Source organism: Natrix helvetica, assembly GCF_964273705.1.
Source record: "Natrix helvetica genome assembly, chromosome: 4".
Classification (NCBI taxonomy): Eukaryota; Metazoa; Chordata; class Lepidosauria; order Squamata; family Natricidae; genus Natrix; species Natrix helvetica.
The window spans coordinates 141,342,949-141,353,111 of NC_138550.1; the positions used below are offsets into that span (position 1 = coordinate 141,342,949).

Genomic DNA, 10,163 nt, shown 5'->3' on the forward strand with positions numbered 1-10,163 from the left:
TTTATTTAGTATTTCAATAAGAAGCATATGCTCCACCTTTTGTTTATTGTTTGTTTGTTATGTCTGTTATGTTAACATAATTGCATAATAAATACAAGACCATCTTTGTAGTTTTTGACATAAGCAGAATGACAAGTCAATTTGATATTTAATTTATTTATTTATTTAATTTATTCTTAGTATATCTTTAACCAGACGTCTCGTCTGGACTACTGCAATGCTCTTTACATGGGGCTTCCCTTGAGATGCACCCAAGGACTGCAGTTGGTCCAGAACGCGGCCGCGCGGGCAGTGATGGGGAGTACGAGGTACTCCCATGTGACACCACTCCTGCGCAAGCTGCACTGGCTCCCTGTAGTCTTTCGGGTGCATTTCAAGGTTTTGATTACTATCTTTAAAGCGCTCCATGGCACAGGACCTAGCTATTTGCGGGATCGTATCCTGCCCCATACATCCCTGCGACCAATTCGCTCTCACAGGGAGGGACTTCTCCGGGTGCCGTCCACCAAGCAATGCCAGAAGGCGGCTCCGAGGGGCAGGGCCTTCTCTGTGATGGGCCCAGCCCTCTGGAATGACCTCCCCCCCGACATCAGGACAACAACCGATCTCCGCTCCTTCCACATGAAACTCAAGACCCACCTGTTCCGACTAGCCGGCCTGGCTTGAATTATAGCTATTCTAATCCCTCTGGATACAATTTTAAATTAGGTTTGACTCTGGGTGTTTTAATTGTTTTTTTAATTGCCTTTTGCTGTTTTTAATTAATTGATTATTTATTTATTGTGTGTGTATAATGTTTTTTGTATATCTCCTCCTTGTCATTCATTTGTTATGTAGTAAATTGTACGCCGCCCCGAGTCCCTTGGTGGAGAGGGTGCAGCATATAAAAATGATTAATAAATAAATAAATAAATAAATAAATAAACCAAACAATAAATACTTGAATGGTTTTTAAGTCAATGCAGAAGAGGGAATTTGCTGAACAGATAAATATCATTTTGGACATCACAAGGGTCAGCTTCCAAGCAAACACATTCTAGACATTAGTCCAAATGAGCTAGAAGGCGTATGGTATGTCAACTTTGTAGCAGGCAGAGATCAAAAGTCCAATGCAGGAAAGAAAAAAGAAAAAAAACTCAAATTCAAGTGAATAATCAAACCCAGAAAGAGCTTGAAGTAATTATTATCAAAGAGATCAGATGAACTAGAGAAATAAGAACATATAAAACTAGGAAAGAGTAAAAAAATGCAGTAAAGGATCAGAAGGGCTTAGAAACAAAGGCAGAGCACTTAGGAATCAAGCTGCATATGTCAATCAGAAAAAAAGCAGGAGACAGATAGCATTCCCAGAACAAGTATCAATTATCCAGGCTAAGGATCATACTCGATTTAGGACATTAGAAAACTTGGTGGCAATTGGCCCTTGACTAACAATGTCCAGGCAGGTTGGTCCTGTAACCTAAAAAATGACCTTGGAAGTATCTTTCTTTTTAGGTTTGTGATAGAAGAAATACATAGTGTACACATCACAGGAACTAATTTGAGATTGTTACACTATAAATTGTGCAATCTTTTAGTGATTTAGAGGCTGCCATTTATCCAACTCACTTGTCCTCCAAGTTGTTCTCACCAAGGATGGTTTGAATAGTGATATGAAACATGGCAGGTAGAATGCTGAAAGCACCCATTTACGGTTTCTAAATCAGAGGTGGTTGCTGCCAGTCGCCCCAAATAGCGTTGCTTATATTTACAATTTAAATTGTTTAATTAGTATCCAGTATTATTTATGTTGATTGCTTATTTAGCATCCATGACTATCACTAAGTGTTGTATCTAATGTTTTATGATGAATATATTTTTACAATAACTATGATAATGATCTATCACTATTGTTGTATGTACACTGAGAGCTTATGCAGTGGAGAAAAATTCCTTGGGTGTCTAATCATACTTGGCAAATAAAGAATTCTAATTCTAGTAAACTATCACTTTGGTGCTTCTCCCTGAGAGGCTACAGAGAAGTACGAAGGTTCTTTTTGAAGAAGGAGGAGAGGGAGGAGGAGGAGGAGGAGGAGGAGGAGGAGGAGGAGGAGGAGGAGGAGGAGGAGGAGGAGGAGGAGGAGGAGGAGGAGGAGGATAATTCATGTAGAACATGCAAGAAATTGTAATTACCTGGCTGTGAAGGAGGAGTGGCGTTTGTTTTATATGACATGGAATTTCCAGTTATTCCCAATTCAAAGCATTATTTGCTATTGGATTCTGTGATTTGCAGCAGTATACTTAACAATAGAATCACAATAATTTGTGATTAATTGACTAGGGTGAAAAATGTGCTCCTATTTTTACTTTTGAAACATTGGAAAGCATGCACAATTTAACTCTAGATAAATATGCTTAGTGCCACCAATAAATCAGTACGTGAACATCCTTCATAATACCGCAGAGTCTGCAGAAATACATTTTTTGCATGTGAGTAAAGGCTGTGGTAAGGTATTTTAATACCAGAAAATTGCTATCTCGAGCACATTTCTCCAAACCCTGTTCCTGCATAGCTCATAATAAACAAAGAGTAGGTTTGTCTTCCATGAAGGGATTAAAGTTGATCTGCCAAGAACAGTCATATCATTATATCTTTAATTACATATGGAGTTAAACAAAGATAGGAAATAAATAATAATTAAAGAGAATCAGTTCAAGCCTGTAATAAAAATCCACGGCAGTGTGATGGGCAGCCATATACTTCTTAAATATATAAATAAATAAAAGCACAAAGAGTTGTGCAAAAGACAGGGGGTGGGGAGGGGATTACAGATTGGAATTTATATATTTATCCTATTTATATTTGTTAGCTGCCACAGAATTATGACACAGTGTATAGTAAATCCATAGACCAGTTCTTCCAGTCTCATGTTCTCCGAAGACAGATATTTCCACTGCTTTTTTTCCCTTACCATCTCAGAGAGAATATATCAAAGAAAAAGTTCTTATTTCCTTCACATTTTCTGCATCCATCAGAGTTGATCTTATTGATTAGTGTATCATTCTTAAATGACTCCTCTTCTTATAGTCAAACTAAATTAATTTCTTTCAATGACACCGAAATGTGTAGTCTGTTATTATATCCATTTTAAACAACTGCAAGAACAAATTCTAAGCAAATTCTGTGTGCATGCAACAACCTAATTTGGTGTTACTGTTAAGAGTGGAGAGTTAGAAACTCTTCAAAATCTATGGATTTTGATCTAGTACGTTTATTCTGCTGTTTATATAGTATCTCAACATAAGGCTGAATTCAAACCAAGTTACCGCAGATGGTCTTTAGATAGTTCTAAATGCTTTGTTATTGACATGTGTGATCAATTTCCATCCTACTTAAGTATATCAATAATAATAATAATAATAATAATAACAACAACAACAACAATAATAATAATAATAACAACAACAACAACTTTCACCTCTTCTCTTCATCATCGCGATGATCCCGCTATCGGTAATCTTAAAAAAAATGAAATTAGGCTACCAAACAGCCAAAGAAGCTGAAAAAAATTCACATTTATTATATATGGATGATTTGAAACTCTATGGTAAGTCAGAAATAGAAATCCAATCACTGACAAACACAGTCCGAGTATTCAGCACCGATATTTCAATGCAGTTTGGCGTGGAAAAATGTGCCACTGTATCCATGAAAAGGGGCAAAATCACTGCATGTGAGGGAATTGAAATGCCCAATGGCCAACTAATTACGGTAAATGCAACGAAAATGAAGCCTACAAATACTTAGGCATTCTGCAGTTGGATAACATCAAACATGGAGAAGTAAAAACTATTGTCAGGAGAGAGTACACCAACAGAGTTAGGAAAATTTTGAAATCTAAATTGAATGGTGGAAATACAATCAAGGCCACAAACACCTGGGCAATACCAGTTATAATATACACAGCTGGTATAGTTAACTGGACACAAGCTGATTTGGACATTTTGGACCGAAAAACCAGGAAACTAATGACAATGCACTACAGTTTACATCCACGCGGTGACACTGATAGACTATACCTGCCCCGAAAATCAGGTGGCAGAGGACTATTACAAGTGAAGCAAATAGTTGAAGAAGAAAAACATGCACTGGCTGATTATTTAAAAGAAAGTCAAGAACATCTATTAATCGAAGTAAAGAACAAAAATCTACTGAAGGACCAACAGAAGAAACAAGAATACAGAAAAGATGTGATAAAATCAAGAATGGAGAGTTGGCAGAACAAAGCCTTACATGGTCAATTTCTGGAAAAAATAAAAGATAAAGTGGACAGTAAAAAAACTTGGTTATGGTTAACAACAGGTACATTAAAGAAAGAAACAGAGTCACTAATCCTGGCTGCGCAAGAACAAGCTATCCGAACAAATGCCATTAAGGCCAAAATCGAAAAATCCTCTGATGATGCCAAATGCAGACTCTGCAAAGAAGTTGATGAAACTGTTGACCACATACTCAGCTGCTGTAAAAAAATCGCGCAGACTGACTATAAAATGCGGCACAATTCAGTGGCACAAATGATCCACTGGAATTTGTGCAAAAATTATAATATTAAAACAGCAACAAACTGGTGGGAACATAAGCCTGAAAAAGTCGTTGAGGGTCAGATGGTCAAGATCTTGTGGGATTTTCGCATACAAACGGATAAAATACTGGCTCATAATACACCAGACATCACACTGGTTGAGAAAAATAAGGTTACAATCATAGACATCGCAATACCAGGTGATAGCAGGGTCGCCGAGAAGGAATATGAAAAAATCGAGAAATACCAGGACTTAAAAATCGAAATCCAACGATTATGGCACAAACCAGCAGTGGTAATTCCAGTGGTAATCGGCACACTGGGTGCTATTCGAAAAGCACTGGAATTACATTTAAAACAGTTTAAAATTGACAAAATCACCATCAGTCAAATGCAAAAAGCTGCACTGCTTGGATCTGCACGTATATTACGAAAATATGTTACGACGTCCTAGGCCCCTGGGTGGGGCCCGACTAGTAATCAATGCCAAACCTGGCGAAACAACTGGCCGCTGTGATACAATTGCATAATAATAATAATAATAAAATACGTTACGACGTCCTAGGCCCCTGGGTGGGGCCCGACTAGTAATCAATGCCAAATCCGGCGAAACAACTGGCCGCTGTGATACAATTCTGTTGATGCAATAATAATAATAATAATAATAATAATAATAATAATAATAATAATAATAATAATAATAATAATAATAGCAAAGCATGCTACTTAAAGTGTGCTATTTAGATAGCATACAAATTAGAGATAATCAATGATTAAGTTAATGTAATATATAGAAATAATTAGCTAAATGTTTTAAACCAGAGAATTATGCAGTAAACTCCCAATAGGTTAATACAAACAATCCCGAAAGACCTGGACTTATTGATTTATTTGATTTATTAGATTTTTCTCCTACCTTTCTTATTTTATAAGTAATTCAGAGTGGTGGGTATACATAATACTCCTCCCCCCACCACCATAACATTTTGTCAGGTGGTTTGAGCTGAGAAACTGTGACTAGCCAAGATATGAGAGCCAGTGAGTGACTAGCCAAAGTCACCCACTGGGTTTCATACCTAAGGCAGGACTAGAACTCATAGGCTCCTGGTTTCTAGTCTAGTACCTTAACTGCTACATGCCTTTAACACCTCAAATACAATAAAGCCAGGTATGCCAATGGAGGTGTCTGCAAGGCCACAGTGAAACCTCTATCTCTTTCATGCACACATGCAAAATCATCATGCATCTACAAAAGGCACAGCTTGCATCCTTGCATTAACAGGCTTGCATCTGTCATTTGCTGTGAGTGATTCTGAGAAGCAGAGTTCAGTGGAACTGAGTAAAGGCAAGCCCAGATCAGACATTTGGAAACATTTCATATCTTAATTGGCTTTTTATAAGTCTGACTTGGAACTTACAGTTTTCAAGACAGTGTTTGTAATCCCTGGCATTAAAAGTATCTTTTTAAAATCTGTGTGGTTCTTACTTTTGGCATTTGCCCCTCTCATCACCACTCTGATCCCTCTGCATGCCATAAAATGCACAGCAGAAGAACAGAAAGGGAATATCATACTTCCTTTCTTTACATACACAATATGTACTATATATATATATACAAGATGGTGTTCATCAATCTGAAAAGCAGACCCTGCACCTGCGAGGAGGAGGAAGAAGAGGAGGAAGAAGAGGAAGAATTTCTTTTCTTCACATATAGAAATTTCCCAACAATAAATAGAGCAGGTGTATAGGATGCTTAATATTGGCAACGTTAAAATGTGTGGACTTCAATTTAAAGATGTGTGGACTTCAGTTTGCTGGCTGGAGAATTTGGGATTGCAAATCCACACATCTGAAAATTGCCAAGTTTGAAAAACACAGCTAGATAGACTATCTGATTGCAGGGCAGTTCCAGAAGAAGGTATAGTGCAAAATCCCCAATGATGTGTAGCATCTCACTTCCCCATTTAGAACACCATTGATTTCTACTTCAAATATTTAATACATGGGTGACAAATCATCCAGAAATGCCAGGTGGCATTCCTGTGGTCAATAATAATAATAATAATAATAATAAGCTTTTATTTCTAGACCGCACCCTTTCCTAAGCAGGACTCGGGGCGGTGTACAGTCATTATTAAAACCATATACAAATACCTGGACATAGACATAGACGTAGACGGAGGAGGTAGAGAATATACTGTACAATATTTAGTAAAATACAAATAAAATTAAAATTCCCTTTAAAAATTCCCAATAAAATGTTTGCCAGGAGGTGGAAGATGGAGCTATCAATCGGCTAAGCCAGCTAATTGGAACATGTTGCTTAGACTACAGAAACATCTGGAATTAGATGAGGTCTAGTTTGAATTCCATAGGGTTGCCTAGACAGCCATCATTTGTTGTTATTATTATTAACTATTTGGGATTTAGGCATATTCTTAATACTCTGCTTAAGTTGCTGTACATGTTATAATGCATGGCTCAACATTGTCTATTTTTTGAACATACTTAATAAATCTCTAGTTCCAGAGCTAAATCATTCCTAATGATCTTTTCTGTCTATCTGTATACATCTACTTACTTGCACCAATATCTGGATTAGAAAGTGGTGATGGTCTCTGTGTATTTCACATGCTGACTTTGGCATTCAAGTAGAGAAAATAGATGCTACCCTACAACAAACAAGCTGCACCGGTAATATTTTTCTAACTGCATAACATCTATAACTATTTTTCATATATTTCCATCTGTTCTAGGTTAAATAGTCTTCAGGCCAGTTGACCTTTACAATGTACCTTACACTTCTTCAGTAGCATTTTTAGATATCATTTTTAATTTCACCTAGGAGAGGGGAGCCTGTTTCTACAATCAGGAGAAATGCCATGCTATTCTAGAAATAATAACGCTTTTAAAACACTTAGTGGAAAATCAATCTTTCTTTTCACTGCACTTTTAGACTGTATTTAGGTTTTGCCTGAGCTTTTAAATTAAGAACAAATTTTCTTTTACTTTCCTGTGATATGTGACCTTGTTTACACATCCAAAACTGTAAAATTAAATTGAAACCAAAAATCCACATAAGTGTATATTGTAGGGTTTGAAGCCAATATGTTTCTGCCCAAGTATTAAGGTTCAACTGGTAGACACTTTTCCAGCTACAAAATAATTTTTTAACTTCTTTCTTGGGGGGGAAAAACTTAATGGAAATGTATCAGTAGTTGATTTTAATTTAAAGTCAGGGGGGATTATAAAATACTAAAGAGAACTCATGTGACACCAACATCCATCAGTAATCATAAAAGAATTTGCAAAAAATAAAGGCAAGCTGCCAATTCTAGTGAAAACAAAATGTGTTTATCAAGTGTAGTTAGACCATGGAGGGCATATGTGTAATAGTTTACCAATTAGTTTTATAAATGGAGTTATTTTAAGATATTTTTCTGTATTTCACTTGGACAACTGAAGCTTTGGGTAATGTTAAAATTCAAAAGCATTTCCAGGTTCTTATAATCTGGTAGCATGGAGGTGTTTGAGAGTTGATCAATGACAATTGTGACATAGTTGAAATTGCAATAAAACTAGTCTCTTGTTCAACATTGCAACTCTCTGGACTCAAATAAAAAGTCCATGTCTCCATTTGCAGGAACCACTCTTTGACACACTTCTGGCTCTTGGACTTTGGATCTTACAACAAGACAGATTCACTTCACAGGAATTAAGGTATTTTGCATGCAGTAAAGAAAAGCATACATTTGTTCCTTATCATTAGCTTTGTAAGATCAAATTATCTGAAAAGTTAAAAACTGAAGAGTGAAAATGGAGACAATATGAAAACATTCCCAAACAGTGGAAATCTGTTATTCACCCCCTTGCGCTGCCCGCCACCAGTCTCTAATATGGAAGGAAAAAACCCATATGAAATGTTTGAATATAACTTTTGATCACAAGAACTAGAAAACTTTCATAAATCTATGAAGTCACAATAATCTGAAAGCAATTTTTCTAATTCAAAATATACTTAATAGGTCACATCTGCCATTGTTGAGGAGCAACATCATAAAATATAATTGATTATATTGAAAATAATTATGGTCAGTCTACATACTATAAAAGTGGCAAATTAGTGTAGAAAGCAATTATCACACTTAAAACTTTCTCCTAAAATAATATACCATTAGTGGTTTGGGCTGATGTCTATTCTTTTATACAGCTTGGAAAATTAGTTCAAATTGTCTTAAAAAGAAACTTTTATGTTCTACATGTTTATTGATTTCATAAATTCAATCATGTATGATTTCACACCTCTAGCATTGTCAGCATGGCATAATGTTCTCATATTCTTGGCATCCTAATTCTATGTAAATGTCCTTATTGTTTCAGGGACAGTCACCAACATATTATAGAGTTATATATTTGAAAGAATAAAATTACAGTAAATAAAAGATTCATGAGAATGTGTGTTCTTAATTTATATTGATCATTTAGGAAAATATAAAGGTAAAGATTCCCCTCACACATACAGTATGTGCTACTCGTTCCCGACTCTAGGGGACAGTGCTCATCGCTGTTTCAAAGCTGAAGACCCAGCGCTGTCGAAGATGTCTCCGTGGTCATGTTCCTATTTTTCTACATGCATTTTTACATGCTTTCTAACTGCTAGGTTGGCAGAAACTGGGACAAGTAACAGGAGCTCACTCTGTTACATGGCACTAGGGATTCGAACTGCCGAACTGCTGATCTTTCTGATTGACAAGTTCAGTGTCTTAGCCACTGAGCCATAGATATACATTGAATTTCACATTGCAACTGCACAGATTGTATCATGCTCTATCATATAAATTTCTCTTTCTATGATTGTGTAAAACTATAATACTTAAAATATAATATAGTATGATCATCCAGATCTTTACAATTGTCACAATAATTAATTTTGTCTAGCTTTTAAGGCAAAGTAGGTCCACAACTGGCTGGCTAACCACTGTCACAGAATCTGCATTAATGGCTCTACAATGAATTGGAAAGCAACAATCAGTAGAGTTCTGTAGTGATCTGGTTTGCGAAATGTTATTCAACATCTGAATTAATGACCAGATGATGGGACTGATGGACTGTTTATCGGATTTTCAGATGAACAAATTGGGAGGTCTGGACAACATCCAAGATGACAGAATGAGATTACAGTCTAATCTGGCAGTTTGGAAGACTGGACAGAGAAAACAAGATGTCCTTAAATAGGAAGAAACATATTGCACTACATTTGCAGAAAAAAATAATGTGGGACATAATAGAGGATGTACAGCTTGGAAACACTGCTTTTGAGAAGGAGTTAAGCGTTATCATTAAAAACAAACAGCATGAGTCGGGAGTGTGAAATGACTGCTAGAATGACTAACACAACTGCATTACAAGGAATAATGCATCAAAGACATGTGAAGTCATTGTTTTCTTTACTCATCTCTGGTGATACCACACCTTAGGTAAAAAGGTTAGATGTACATTGGAATAATAAGTAAATAAATCAGTCTGTAAGAACATTTGATGAGTGATATATCATTTTCAGAAGCAAGTTCCATGTTAGAACTTGATGAATTTTAAGGGAGC

The 10,163-nt window shown here is 36.2% G+C and overlaps 1 long non-coding RNA gene across 1 annotated transcript in view; it reads left to right on the forward strand.

Moving 5' to 3' along the window:
* LOC309391451 overlaps positions 1–9,963 on the forward strand; it is a 13,225-nt gene extending 3,262 nt beyond the window's left edge. Inside the window, exons 2-3 of the long non-coding RNA XR_014175285.1 lie at positions 8,206–8,282; positions 9,690–9,963. This is a non-coding gene — a long non-coding RNA (uncharacterized lncRNA). The remainder of the gene's footprint in view (positions 1–8,205; positions 8,283–9,689) is intronic.
* The last annotated feature ends 200 nt before the right edge of the window (positions 9,964–10,163 follow it).